The sequence below is a fragment of the Dama dama genome, chromosome X (assembly GCF_033118175.1).
Source record: "Dama dama isolate Ldn47 chromosome X, ASM3311817v1, whole genome shotgun sequence".
NCBI classification, from domain to species: domain Eukaryota; kingdom Metazoa; phylum Chordata; class Mammalia; order Artiodactyla; family Cervidae; genus Dama; species Dama dama.
This window is the reverse complement of record NC_083714.1, coordinates 48,153,486-48,168,929: the sequence shown is the minus strand read 5'-3', so window position 1 is coordinate 48,168,929 and position 15,444 is coordinate 48,153,486.

Sequence of the window (15,444 nt, the reverse complement as noted above, 5' to 3'; positions counted from 1 at the left end):
CTTTTATTTCCAATATTCTGGGAGGTGGGTCATAGAGGATCTTGCTGTGATTTATGTCGGAGAGTGTTTTGCCTATGTTCTCCTCTAGGAGTTTTATAGTTTCTGGTCTTACATTTAGATCTTTAATCCATTTTGAGTTTATTTTTGTACATGGGGTTAAAAAGTGTTCTAGTTTCATTCTTTTACAAGTGGTTGACCAGTTTTCCCAGCACCACTTGTTAAAGAGGTTGTCTTTTTTCCATTGTATATCTTTGCCTCCTTTGTCAAAGATAAGGTGTCCATAGAGCTAATCAATGAATATAGTAAAGTTGCAGGATATAAAATTAACACACAGAAATCCCTTGCATTCCTATATACTAACAATGAAAAAACAGAAAGAGAAATTAAGGAAACAATACCATTCACCATTGCAACAAAAAGAATAAAATACTTAGGAGTATATCTACCTAAAGAAACAAAGGACCTATACATAGAAAACTATAAAACACTGATGAAAGAAATCAAAGAGGACACAACCAGATGGAGAAACATACCGTGTTCATGGATTGGAAGAATCAATATTGTCAAAATGGCTATTCTACCCAAAGTAATCTATAGATTCAATGCAATCCCTATCAAGCTACCAACGGTATTTTTCACAGAACTAGACCAAAGAATTTCACAATTTGTATGGAAATACAAAACACCTCGAATAGCCAAAGTAATGTTGAGAAAGAAGAATGGAACTGGAGGAATCAACCTGCCTGACTTCACACTCTACTACAAAGCCACAGTCATCAAGACAGTATGGTACTGGCACAAAGACAGAAATATAGATCAATGGAACAGAATAGAAAGCCCAGATATAAATCCACGAACCTAAGTTATATGCTTTTTACCAGAATGAAAAAGAGAAAAATTACATTTCCTCCTGCTTTCTACATATATTAATGGCAGTTATGAAAAGAAGCCACAAGACCTGAGTCACCCATTCTTCACTTCCTGGACTCTGAAAGGCATTCTGCATCCTATTTTCTGATGATTTGTCCGACTTGCTCTCAACTCCTGAAACTCATTCTCTGGACACCTTGGAAATGATCACCATCAACATAAATGGCTCCATTTGCAAAATATCTCATCTTTTCACAGCACAGACCCCATTGTCCCTCCTCCTTGTTGCAGGCATTTACAGACCCTTGGGTGGCTGTCACTCTCTCATGCACAACTCTTTTCTTAACTATGGGCAATTTCAATATAAGCAAAGATGGTCCAACCAGTCCCCCTTCCTCTCACCTCCTTTTCCTCTACTCCAGTGGACTTGTTTTCCACACCTTACTTAATCATTCCCGTATGTGTGTGTTCAGTTTCTTAGTTGTGCCGGACTCTTTGTGGCCCCATGGACTGTAGCCCTCCAAGCTCCTCTGTCCATAGAATTTTCCAGGAAAGAATACTGGAGCAGGTTGCCATTTCATACTCTCCAGGAACTTCTCCATCCAGTGCCACCTGAGAAACCCAGTCATTCCCATGACCATATCCTAAGACTTTATTCTTTCCAATAACAAGAACTCTTTCACAGTACTATCCCTTACCTTTTGGAAATGGGAGTTGTGGAAGAGTTGTGGTTATTGGAAAGAATAAAGTCTAAAACATTCTTTGATCACAAGGATCTGTAATACACTGAGTGAAAGTCGCTCAGTCATGTCTGACTCTTTGTGATCCCATGGACTGTACAGTCCTTGGAATTCTCCAGGCCAGAATACTGGAGTGGATAGCCTTTCCCTTCTCCCGGGGATCTACCCAACCCAGGGATCGAACCCAGATCTCCCGCATTGCAGGCAGATTCTTTACCAGCTGAGCCACAAGGGAATCCCAAGAATACTGGAGTGAGTAGCCTATCCCTTCTCCAGTGGATCTTCCAAACCCAGTAATCCAACGGGGGTCTCTTGCATTGCGTGCGGATTCTTTACCAACTGAGCTATCAGTGAAGCATAATACACTGAACCTACAACATTTTGTTATCTGTCACTCCACTTATATCCTCAGATTCCTCATTATTCAGATTATATTATAATCAATTATAAGAATCAGTAATTGCATTCATGTCTTTTTCCAGTGGCAGTGTTGTCCTCATGTAGGTAAATCATTACTATGATAGGTTAATATTTCAAAAGTTCCCAGTATTATATGCACTAAAGGTTTGTGGATGTATTAGAGAGGGTGCATTTGAGTTATGAGAATGGAATTGACAAGACATATTGACAAGGAGAGTAGAGAGAGTAAGCAACTAAGGATGACTTCTATTTACCTATCTTGGGACATGGAGTATAGATTGTCGAGACATTAACTGGCTTAAGTGAATACAAGAAGGGACTTACATTTGTATGGGAGAAGATAACATGCTTCCAGTCCCACCATATTTTAACTGCCTCTGTGTCATTCAGATGGAGATATCCAGCTAGTAGCTGAAAAATATGGCCAAAGACCTCAGAAGAAAATTCAGAACAGGTTACTGAAGTATATAGTAAGGAAGTTAAATCCATATGAGTGAAGGAAATTATTTAAGGTAAACCATATAAAGCAAAACATAAAAAGAAGAGACTACATGGAGATCAAAATAAAACCTGCTTTGGGAATGTTTGGCTTATTTTTTTTTTTAATTTTTATTGATATCCATCACAGTGTGTAGTCAACATACTATTATCTAATTCTCTCAGCAAAGAGGGAAATTATAGAAAAATAGAGATACATTTATCATTATTATAGCAAGTTATATAATTCTTCTAAAATACTCATTTATTGCATAACTCCAAAGAGATGGATTGTGCTGCTTCCCAGGTGGTACAGTGGTAAAGAATATGCTTCCAATGCAGGAGATTCAAGAGAGGAGAGTTCAATTGCTGGGTTGGGAAGATCCCTTGGAGTAGGAATGGCAACCCACTCTAGTATTCTTGCCTGGAGAACCCATAGACAGAGGAGCCTGGCAGGCTATAGGCCATGGGGTCACAAAATGTCAGACACAACTGAGCACACATGCATGTAAAGGGATAGAGTATTAGAAAAATTGTTTTCTGATTAGAACATGACCTTACATGATAAGAAGATGCATTGCTTTATTTCATTCTGATATATTTTGGTCCTATGGGCTTTTCCCTTATTATTTAAGATGCACTATTAAGATTCATCTATTTATGTTAGGATCTCTGTAAACGAAGTCCCATCTAAAGTATTGGATCTAAGTGTCTGAAGTATTCTGACTCATACAAATTTCAGCATCTAAGATGATATGTCTGCCCTTAAATACCAGAAGAGAAAAGAAGATTTATCTGAAATCATTGATGCCTATCAAATATTAAAAAATTGAACAGGCAGGACTGGGGTTCTGCTTGGTTATTTTCCCATTTGCTTTTAGAAAGTTTCTTCCCTCAAATATAGCATCATCATTCCTGTAAAAAGAACAATGCCTTTTCCTGAAGTTATCCAGAAAGTCAAAGGGAAAATTAGGTTATAAATCTGGCCCAGTTTTTTCTTAGACATGTGATATTCCAAAGTCATTTGACTTCTCTAGGTCTCAGTTCCTTATGTTAAGAGTTTTAAAAATATACAATTATGAAGATGATTAAGTAAAAGTCTGCTGCATAGCATGTAAGATATTAACTCTCTCCAACACAGTTCCACAAAACCAGGAGTTATTCTCTATTGTCCCAATTGATGTGCCCAGGAAAATTCTTGGCACAAGGTATTTAATCAATAAATATTTCTGGAATGGATGAATTAATTTTATCTTATTTTACCTGACTTTAACATCTTTCAAGTTGCAAATAAAAAGCAAAAAGAAAAATAAATAAAAACATACAGAAAAACATTTACATTGATAAAAATAGGTAAAACTATTTCATGGAAGCCAAGAGATCATAATATAGTTTCTTTGAATGGGAAACACCAAATCAGACCAAGTAGAAAATCTTAAAATATGCAAAAGAGGAACATTCTGTGCCATAATTTCTATTCATCTCAATTTTTAAATAAGCTTACAGTAAGAAACCAAAGCAAAATAAACTTTCACCAGGACGTAGGAGTTTTGAATATTTTTAATGCATCCGTATGTGTATTTTCTGAATTGTCTACTCTCTTCAATTAGTTTCATAAGCTAACACCACGTTTTACCATTACTAAGCATGTCTCACCCCAATTATACCACCTGTGGTCACTCTGCTGTTGGTGTTTTTAATGTAAAAGGTTTAAATTCTAGGGCAATTGCTTTTATGAATGAATGTTGCAAACAGGTCTATTTTTGATTTATCTGTGTATCAGACTGGAGATCCTCACATCATTTTACAAATCTCTTTCCCTTTCCATAAATTGTTTTCTTTTCCTCTTGCTTTTGGTTAAACATTAGCTGCATATTCTTTTTAAAATGCCTCTATGTTTTAGTCATTTAGATATTTTGCCCTGAATTCATTTCAATTTTTCATCATCCACTGAAGTCTAATACACTTCCTGAATAATTTAGTGGTTGCCCAAGCATTTGCAATATAAATTTGCTACTGATCCAACTCACCTTTCAGATAACACTGTAGCATATCATGGATAACGAAGGTAACATAACAGATGTAACCAACTCTTTGTTCCTGTCCCTTATAACATTGCTGTCATTCATTTCACTTATCTGTATGCTATAATCACCTAATACATTGTTAGCATTATTTGAGAAGTTATATAGAAGATCAATGAAGAAGAATTAAAATATCTTATTTTCCCTTCACATATTCCTTTTCTGATGGTTGCTTTCCTTACATAGATCTAAACTTATGACCCACATCATCTTTTTTCTCTTTGAAGAACTTTTAACATTACTAGCAGGGCAAATCTGTTGGAGATAAATTCCTTCTCTTTTAATGAATCAGGCTATATTTCCTCTTCACTTTTAAATAATTATTTTGCAGGATATAGAATACTAGGTTGGTATCCATTTTATTTAAATATTTTAATATTTCACTCTCCTCCCTCTTTGTTTGTGTGTATTTTTATGAGAAGTCCTCTGTACAGTTCTTGTTCTTCAATAGGTTAGACTTCTTATCCTTTAACTTTCAAGATTTCACTTAATCTTCAGTTTGCTCAAGTTTTAATATTGTATTCTTTTTTATGGTGCTTTCTTATTGGAATATAATTGCTTTACAATGTTGTGTTAGTTTATGTTGCACAACAATGTGACTCAGCCATATGTATACATATGGTATGCTTCTAAATACATAGAAGAATATACATACATATATAATCATATAAAATCTATATGTATGTAATTTTGGACTTTATCTTGCTTGGTGTTCTCTGAGCTTTTTTGTGTGTGTGGTTTAGTGTCTGTTGTTAATTTTGGAAAGTTATCAGCCAATATTACTTCAATTATTTCTCCTACTCCATTCTCTACTTTACTTCTAATATTCTGATTTTGTGTATGTTATATTTTTTGAAATTCTCCCAGAGTTCTTGGATGTTATGTTCTGTTTCTTTTTTTCTTCTTTTTTCTTTGCATTTCAGCTTAGAAAGTTTCTTTTATTGATGCATCTTTAAGGTTACTAATTTTTTCCTTGGCTCTGTTCAAATTATTTATGTGTTCAACAATGGTACTATTCATTTCTATTATACTATGCTGGATTTCTGTCATTTTCTTTTAACATATTCTTAGCATTTCCATCTTTCTACTAACATTGCTCATCTGTTCTTGCACATTGTCCACTTTTTCTATTAGAGCACTTAACATTTTAATTAAAGTTATTTTAAATTCCCTGTCTGGTAATTGCAAAATCTGTATCATACCTGAATCTTTTTGTGATGATTTGTTAGTCTCATTAGACTGTGTTTTTGTCTTGCCTTTTAGGGTGCTTTGTACTGTTTTGTTGAAATGTAGATGATATATCAGGTAATATGAAATATGTTAATCAGGATTCTCCAGGTAGACAGACCAAAACATTCCTTCAGATTTTCCCATAAGATGTTATGGACTACATATGTTATATTACATATATTTCATGAACCTTGAAAGAAGTAATTGATAAGTTGGGCTTCATTCAAGTGAAAAACTTATGTTCTGTGAAATACAATGTCCAGACCATGAGAAGACAAGACACAGACTGGGAGAAAATATTTGCAAAAGCCACATTTGATAAAAGACTGTTATGTAAAATATACAGAGAACACTTCAAAGTCAACAATAAAAAAATTTGATTACAAAATGAACCAAAATCTTAACAGACACTTTGCTGAAGAAGATATATAGAAGGAAAAAAAAAAACATATGAAAAGATACTCCACACCAGGGAATATGTCATCAGAGAAATGCAAGATAAAACAACAGTGAGATACCATTACACACCTATTAGAATGACCAAAATCCAAAACAGTGACAATACCAAAGGATGTGAAGTAAGGATGTGAAACAATAAGCACTCTTTTTAAAAAATTAATTTATTTATTTTAATTGAAAGCTAATTACTTTATAATATTTTGGTGGTTTTTGCCATACATTGTGAAGAAGGCTGGGCACTGAAGAATTGATGCTTTTGAACTGTGGTTTTGGAGAAGACTCTTGAGAGTCCCTTGGACTGCAAGGAGAGACAACCAGTTCATCCTAAAGGAGATGAGTCCTGGGTGTTCATTAGGACTGATGCTGAAGCTGAAACTCCAGTACTTTGGCCACCTCATGCGAAGAGTTGACTCATTGGAAAAGACCCTGATGCTGGGAGGGATTGGGGACAGAAGGAGAAGGGGACGACAGAGGATGAGATGGCTGGATGGCATCACCGACTTGATGGACATGAGTTTGGGTAAACACCGGGAGTTGGTAATGGACAGGGAGGCCTGGCATGCTGCGATTCATGGGCTTGCAAAGAGTCGCACATGACTGACCAACTTAACTGAACTCAACTGACACGAATCAGCACGGGTGTACCTGTGCCCCTGTCCCGAAACACCTCCCACCTAACTCCCCATCCCATTCCTCTGGGTTGTACAGTGCAACAGCTTTGTGTGCCCTGCTTCATGCATCGAACTTGGACAGGTCACCTATTTCATATATGGTAATATAATGTTTCAATGCTATTCTCTCAAATCATCCCACCCTCACCTTCTCTCAAAGTCCAAAAGTCTTATTCACTACAGGTGAAAATGCAACACAATAGAGCCACCTTAGAAAACAGTCTTGTGTTTCTTACCAAACCGAGCATATGTTTAACATATAGTCAAGTGATTGTGCTCATTGATATTTACCCAAAGAAGTTGAAAACTTAAGTCCATAAAAATAATGTATATACAAATATTTGTGAAAAACTTACTCTAAATTGTGAAAACTTGGAGGCAACCAAGAGGTCCTTCAGTAGGTGAAAGTATAAACTGTGGTACTTTCAAATAATGAAATATTAATCACTTCTAAAAAGTAATGAGCAATGAAGCCGTGAAAGACATGGGGAAATCTTCAATGCATATTACTAGGGGAAACAAGCCAATGTGAAAAGGCTACCTACTATATGATTCCAACTACAGAGCCTTATGAAAAAGGCAAAAGTCTAAAGAGTAAAAAGATCAGTGGTGACAAATGGGTGGGGAGGGATGAATAGGCAGAGCACAGAGAATTTTTAAGTCAGTGAAATTAGACTGTATGATACTATAATGATGAGTACATGTCATTATACATACAGGAGGCCAAATCCATGGACTATGCAATACCAAGATGAACCCTAATGTAGATTAAGTAATTCAGGTGAATATGATCTACCAATGCAGATTCATCAATTGGAATAAATGCACCACACTTATAGGGGGTGTTGAGAATCAGTTCTGTTCCGTTGCTCTGTCATGTCCGACCCTTTGCGACGCCATGGACTGCAGCACGCCAGGCCTCCCTGTCCATCACCAACTCCCGTAGTTTACTTACACTCATGTCCATAGAGTCGGTGATGCCATCCAACCATCTAATCCTCTTTCATCCCCTTCTCCTCATGCCTTCAATTTTTCCGAGCATAAGGGTCTTTTACAATGAGTCATGTCTTCACATAGGTGACCAAAGTACTGGAGTTTCAGCATCAGCATTAGTCCTTACAATGAATATTCAAGACTGATTTCCTTTCGGATGGACTGGTTGAATCTCCTTGCAGTCCAAGAGACTCTCAAGAGTCTTCTCCAATATGACAGTTGAAAAGCATCAATTCTTAGGCACTCAGTTTTCCTTATAGTCCAACACTCACATCCGTACATGACTACTGGAAAAGCCATAGCTTTGACTAGATGGACATTTATTGACAAAGTAATATCTCTGCATTTAAATATGCTGTCTAGGTTTGTCATAACTTTTCTTCCATGGAGCAATCGTTTTAATTTCATGGCTGCAGTCACCACCTACAGTGATTTTGAAGCCCCCAAAAATAGTCTGTCACTGTTTCTGTTCTTTCCCCATTTCTTTCCCATGAACTGATGGGACCAGATGCCATGATCTTAGTTTTCTGAATGTTGAGTTTTAAGCCAACTTTTTCACTCTCCTCTTTCACTTTCATCAAGAGGTTCTTTAGTTCTTCTTTGCTTTCTGGCATAAGAGTGGTGTCATCTGCTTCTCTGAGGTTATTGATATTTCTCCCAGCAGTCTTGAGTCCAGCTTGTTCTTCATCCAGCCCAACATTTCTCTTTATGTGCTCTGCATATAAGTTACATAAGCAGGGTGATAATATACAGCCTTGATGTGCTCCTTTCCCAATTTGGAACCAGTCTGTTTTTCCATGTCCAGTTCTAACTGTTGTTTCTTGACCTGCATACAGATGTTTCATGAAGCAGGTCAGGTGGTCTGGTATTCCCATCTCTTTCAGAATTTTCCACAGTTTGCTGTGATCCACATAGTCAAAGGAATTGGCATAGTCAGTAAGCAGAAGTAGATGTTTTTCTGGAAATCTTTTGCTTTTTTGATGATCCAACGGATGTTGGCAATTTGATCTCTGGTTCTTCTGCCTTTTCTAAATCCAGCTTGCACGTCTGAAAGTTCATGGTTCTCATACTGTTGAAGCCAGGCTTGGAGAATTTTGAGCATTACTTTGCCAGGGTGTGAGATGAGCACTATTGTGCAGTAGTTTGAACACACTATGACATTGCCTTTCTTTGGGATTGGAATGAAAACTGACCTTTTCCAGTTCTGTGGCCACTGCTAAGTTTGCCAAATGTGCTGGCATACTGAGTGCAGCACTTTCAAAGCATCATCATTTAGGATTTGAAATAGCTCAACTGGGATTCCATCACCTCCACTAACTTAGTTCATAGTGATCCTTCCTAAGGCCCACTTGACTATGCATTCCAGGATGCCTGGCTCTAGATGAGTGATCATGCCATCTTGGTTATCTGGGTCATGAAGTTCTTTTTTGTATAGTTCTGTGTATTCTTGCCACATCTTCTTAACATCTTCTGCTTCTATTAAGTCCATACCATTTCTTTCCTTTATTGTGCCTATCTTTGCATTAACTGTTCTGTTCCTATCTCTAATTTTATTGATAAGATCTCTAGTCTTCCCATTTTATTGCTTTCTTCTATTTCTTAGCATTGATCACTGAGGAAGGCTTTCTTACCTCTCCTTGCTATTTTCTGGAACTCTGCATTCAAATGGGTATATCTTTTCTTTTCTTCTTTGCCATTTGCTTCTCTTCTTTTTTAAGCTTTTTGTAAGGCCTCCTCAGACAACCATTTTACCATTTTGCATTTCTTTTCTTGGGGATGGTCTTGATCACTGCCTTGTGTACAATGCCATGAAACTTCATCCATAGTTCTTCAGGCACTCTGTCTATCAGATCTATCCTTGAATAATCATAAAGGATTTGATTTAGGTCATACCTCAATGGTCTACTGGTTTTCCATACTTTCTTCAATTTAAGTCTGAATTTGGCAATATGGAATTCCAGATCAGAGCCACAGTCAGCTCCCAGTCTTGTTCCTGCTGACAGTATAGACCTTCTCCATCTTTGACTGCAAAGAATATAATCAATGTGATTTCGGTATTGAGCATCTGGTGATGTCTATGTGTAGAGTCTTCTTTTGTGTTGTTGGAAGAGGGTGTTTTCTATAACCAGTGCGTTCTCTTAGGAAAACTCTACTAGCCTTTGCCCTGCTTTGTTTGGTACTCCAAGGCCAAATTTGCCTGTTACCCCAGGTATCTCTTGGCTTTCTACTTTTGCATTCCAGTCCCCTATTATGAAAGGAAAATCATTTTTGAGTGTTCTAGAGCACCTTGTAGGTCTTCAGAGAACCATTCAACTTCTTCAGCATTACTGGTCAGGGCATAAACTTAGATTACTGTGATATTGAATGGTTTGCATTGGAAACGAACAGAGATCATTCTGTCATTTTTGAGACTGCATCCAAGTACTGCATTTTGACCTCTTTTGTTGACTATGATTGCTACTCTATTTCTTCTAAGGGATTCTTACCCACAGTAGTATATATAATGGTCATCTGAGTTAAACTCATCCATTCCAGTCCATTTTAGTTTGCTGATTCCTAAAATGTTGATGTTCACTCTTGAATCGCCTCTTTGACCACTTCCAATTTGCTTTGATTCATGGAACTAACATTCCAGGTTCCTATGCAATATTGCTCTTTACAGCATTGGTCTTCCATCACCAGTCACATCCACAACTGGGTGTTGTTCTTGCTTTGTTTCTGTCTCTTCATTCTTTCTGGAGTTAGTTCTCCACTGATCTCCAGTAGCATATTGGGTACCTACCAGCCTGGGGAGTTCATCTTTCAGTGTCTTATCTTTTTGCCTTTTCATACTGTGCATGGGGTTCTCAAGGAAAGAATACTGAAGAGGTTTGCCATTCCTTTCTCCAGTGGACCATGTTTTCTCAGAGCTCTCCACCATGACCTGTCCGTCATGGGTGGCCCTACACAGCATGGCTCATAGTTTCATTGAGTTAGACAAGGCTGTGTTCCATGTGATCAGATTGGTGAGTTTTGTGCAAGTGTGGGTTTCATTCTGTCTACCCTCTGATGGAGAAGTATAAGAGGCTTATGGAAGCTTCCTGATGGGAGAGAGTCACTGAGTGGGAAACTGGATCTTGCTCTGATGAGCCAGGCCATACTCAGTAAATCTTTAATTCAATCTTCTGTTGATGGGCGGGGTTGTGTTCCCTCCCTGTCATTTGACCTGAGGACGAACTATCCTAGAGTTAATGAAGATAATGGCAATCTCCTTCAAAAGGTGCCATGCAGACACTGCTTCACTCAGAGCCCTCGACTCTATAGCAGACAACTACTGACCCATGCCTCTGCTGGGGATGCCTGGAAGCTCAGCAGCAAGTCTCGGTCAGTGTCCTGTTGGGTCACTGCTCCTTTCTCCGGGGTCCTAGTCCACACAAAACTCTGTTTGTGCTATCCAAGAGTCTGTTTCCCCAGTCCTCTGTAAGTTTTGGCAACTGTATGGTGGGGTTAATGGCAACCTCCTCCAAGAGAGCTTATGCCACAACCAGGTTTACTGTACTGAGAGCCCCTGCTCCAACAGCAGTCCACTGATGACCAGTACCTCTGCAAGAGACACTCAAACACAGTTCTGTCTCAGTCTCTGTGGATTCTTTGGGTCCTGGTGCACACAAGGTTTGTTTGAGCCCTCAGAGAGTCTCTGGTGGGTATGGGGTTTGATTCTAAACGTGACTTTGCCCCTCCTATCATCTTACTGGGGCTTATTCTTTGTGCTTGGATGTAGGGTATCTTTTTTTGGTGGGATCCAACATTCTCCTGTTGACAGTTGTTTAGCAGCGAGTTGTAATTTTGGAGTTCTTGCAGGTGAAGTTGAGCACACGTCCTTCTACTCTGCCATCTTGGAGAAAATGTTGAGAATGGAGAAGGCTATACATGTGTGGACACAGGGAATATATGGGAGATATCTGTACCTTCCTCACAATTTTGCCATGAATCTAAAACTGCTCTAAAAATAATGACCCTAAAAATGAGACAAATAAACAATATACATTCATGGGTCACTTACTTTAAGGCTTCTAGGGCACCCAAAGTGGGATAAGCTACGTCCTTGATCCAGTTGACTGCTCTCAGATCCTTCCACTCTTCTACTTAAAATTCTCCCACAGTGTCAGGGTGCAAGGGGTAGTGAAAGTATAAAAGAGAAGTACAAAGAAGTTGTTTTTTGGTGATGAAATAGCTCTGCATCTTGACTGTGCTGGTAGTTACATGCACTTAACACATTTGACCACATATCCAGGCACTATGGCTGAGCCAAGTTGACAAATAAAGGTAACCATGACAAGGACTGAGGTTTATAAATTGCCCTTTATTGCAAGCTTTGTTGGCTAAAAAACAAATATGCTCTAAAGTAATGAGGGAGTTGATTTGAAAAGATGATTACAATGTGTAATATGAACAAAATCTGAAAGTGTCTCCTAGTCAGCCAGAAATGAATTTTATTTTTATAACAAGGAGTTAACAAGGTTAGAAAGAATTGTTTATGGAAGAGTGATGTGAACCAGTGGCATGATCAGGCAGTTCATATGATGTTCAGGTTCATAAGATGCTGTGATAGAAAACTAGAGTCAAAAATGTTTTTCCTGACGGTCCACACATTCTCAAGAAAGATCCATTTGGGAGTGTTGCTCCAAGATTCATTTGTTATTTGTTTAAGCATCCCAATATTTGTTGTTATTTGTGAGTTAAAGTTCATAAACCATATACACAGAAGAGAAACTTTAAAATTTGTTCAAGTTACAGTTCTCACAAATCACTGGGGCAAACAGTTCAGCTAATTAATCATTGACAAGACAAACAATGTGAAATTGGAGGGTCTGTGCCTGAGTTGTTCTAGGTAAACAAGAGGATGACCTACAAATCTTAGCTAGGCCATAAGGGAAAAAGTGACACTTTGCTGTAGGCTGTTTCTCAGACCACAAAACGTGGTGGGATTTCTTTAATAATAACAGTTTTACAGAATCACAGGGCTCTGGTAAATTTCAAAATTGCTAGGTTTCATGTTTATCTGATTATGAGTTGGGCTTATTTAAGGTTTCCTCTTGATATAGCTGCCAGAGGCTTCAAGGTCCTCTAGTTCTGTCATTGAACTTCTCTCTTCTACTGTCTTTCAGTTCAGTCCTTCAGTCGTGTCCGACTCTTTGCGACCCCATGAATCACAGCACGCCAGGCCTCCCTGTCCATTACCAACTCCTGGAGTTTACTCAAACTCATGTCCATTCAGCCATCTCATCCTCTGTTGTCCCCTTCTCCTCCCACCTTCAGTCTTTCCCAGCACCAGGGTCTTTTCCAATGAGTTAATTCTTCGCATGAGGTGGTCAAAGTATTGGAGTTTCAGCTTCAGCATCAGTCCTTCCAATGAACACCCAAGACTGATCTCCTTTAGGATGGGCTGGCTCTACTGTCTTTAGGTTTCCCTGATAATGCCTTCTTAAATAACAGCAGCAAATTATAAATTAGAGCTATAATCCACTGTTGATTGGGTGAAAAGGTATTAAGTTCAGTTCAGTTGCTCAGTCGTGTCTAACTCTTTGTGATCCCATGGACTGCAGCATGCCAGGCTCCCTGTCCATCACCAACTCCCTGAGCTTGCTCAAACTCATGTCCATCGAGCCAGTGATGCCATCCAATCATTTCATGCTCTGTCATTCCCTTTACTTCCTACCTTGAATCTTAACCAGTTCTAACTGTTGCTTCTTGACCTGCATGCAGATTTCTCAGGAGGTAGGTAAGATGGTCTGATATTCTCATTTCTTTAACAATTTCCCACATTTTGGTGTAATCCACACAGTCAAAGACTTTGGCTTAATCAATGAAGAAGAAATAGATGTATTTCTGGAATTATCTTTATTTTTCTATGATCCAAATGATGTTGGCAATTGGATCTCTGGTTCCTCTGCCTTTTCTCAATCCACCTTGAATATCTAGAAGTTCTTGGTTCATTACTATTGAAGCCTCGCTTGGAGAATTTTGCAATTTACTTTGGTAGCATATGAGATGAGTGCAATTGTTCAGTCCATTGAATATTCTTTGGCTTTGTACTTCTTTGAGATTGGAATGAAAACTGACATTTTCCAGTCCCATGGCCCCTGTTGAGTTTTCCAAATTTGCTGGCATATTCAGTGCAACACTTTCACAGCATCATCTTTTAGGACTCGAAATAGCTCAGCTGGAATTCCATCACCTCCACTAGCTTTGTTTGTAGTGATAGTTCCTAAGGCCTACTTCACTTCACTCTCCCGGATGTCTGGCTCTAGGTGAGTGGTCACATCATCATGGTTATCTGGGTCATTAAGACCTTTTTTGTATAGCTCATCTGTGTATTCTTGCCACTTTTTCTTAATATCTTCTGCTTCTGTTAGGTTCATACAGTTTGTGTCCTTTATTGTTCTTATCTTTACATGAAATGTTCTGCTCATATCTCTATTTTTCTTGAAGAGATCTCTAGTCTTCCCCATTCTATTATTTTCCTCTTTTTATTTGCATCAATCACTGAGGAAGGCTTTCTTACCTCTTCTTGCTATAAAGTATGGGGGCATCAAAGCTCTTTAATCTCACTAAATTTGTCTTTTGGTGTGTTCCTGGGCTGTGACCTTCACAAGAGTTTCTACTTTCCTCTTCCTCCTGCCAGAGACTTGAAAGGATGTTTCTTGACTCTTCACTATGAGAAACTGAAGGGATTCCTGGACCCCATGAAATGATGGAGGCTTTCCTAAATTTTGCAGTCCCTAGGAGTTTCCAACACTGACTCTAGTGCATAATCAGTCTGGCAATTACTCAGAGTTTCTGTTTAGGTGGATTTACCAGTTTGTGGCTCCAGCATCATCCATTTCAGGTAAGCAGATGTGAGCTGTGTTTCTTTGTATTTGCCTATTACCCAGATTTGGGAGTGGGTTTTGCCTTATGACTTCAATTCTCTGGTGGTTTCAGGAGGTCATTTATTTTCAGTTTGTTCAGATCTTTTCTTGCTTGAAGGGTAGGAGTTTTGACTTTTAAGCCCTTTCCATGTCAGAGCTGAAACCAGAAGTCCTCAATGTCATTATAATTTATGATTAAGAATCACTATACAGAATTTAAAGTGCATAAAATCAAATGCACTAATTAAATTTTTGTATATTTTATCTTTGTTTATATTTATCCTTGTGAATGACTTGTTGTTTTCATTGATATAAAGTGTGGTGTTTTATAAATTTTTAATTCAAACAGTCAAAAGTTGAAGGAAATTCTAATTTACTCCATTTGGATATGAAAAGAACACACCTGTCACATAATTTTGTTGATAGATTATTTTATTTCTTGCATATACCTGGTTTTATTTTTTAAAGCCTATTCATGCATATAAAGTTATTTATTCTTAAAAATTAAAACTAAATAGCTCCATTCCAATGGGTGTATCTTTCCTTTTCTGTTTTGTCGTTCACTTCCCTTCTTTTCATAGCTATTTGTAAGGCCTCATCAGACAATCAT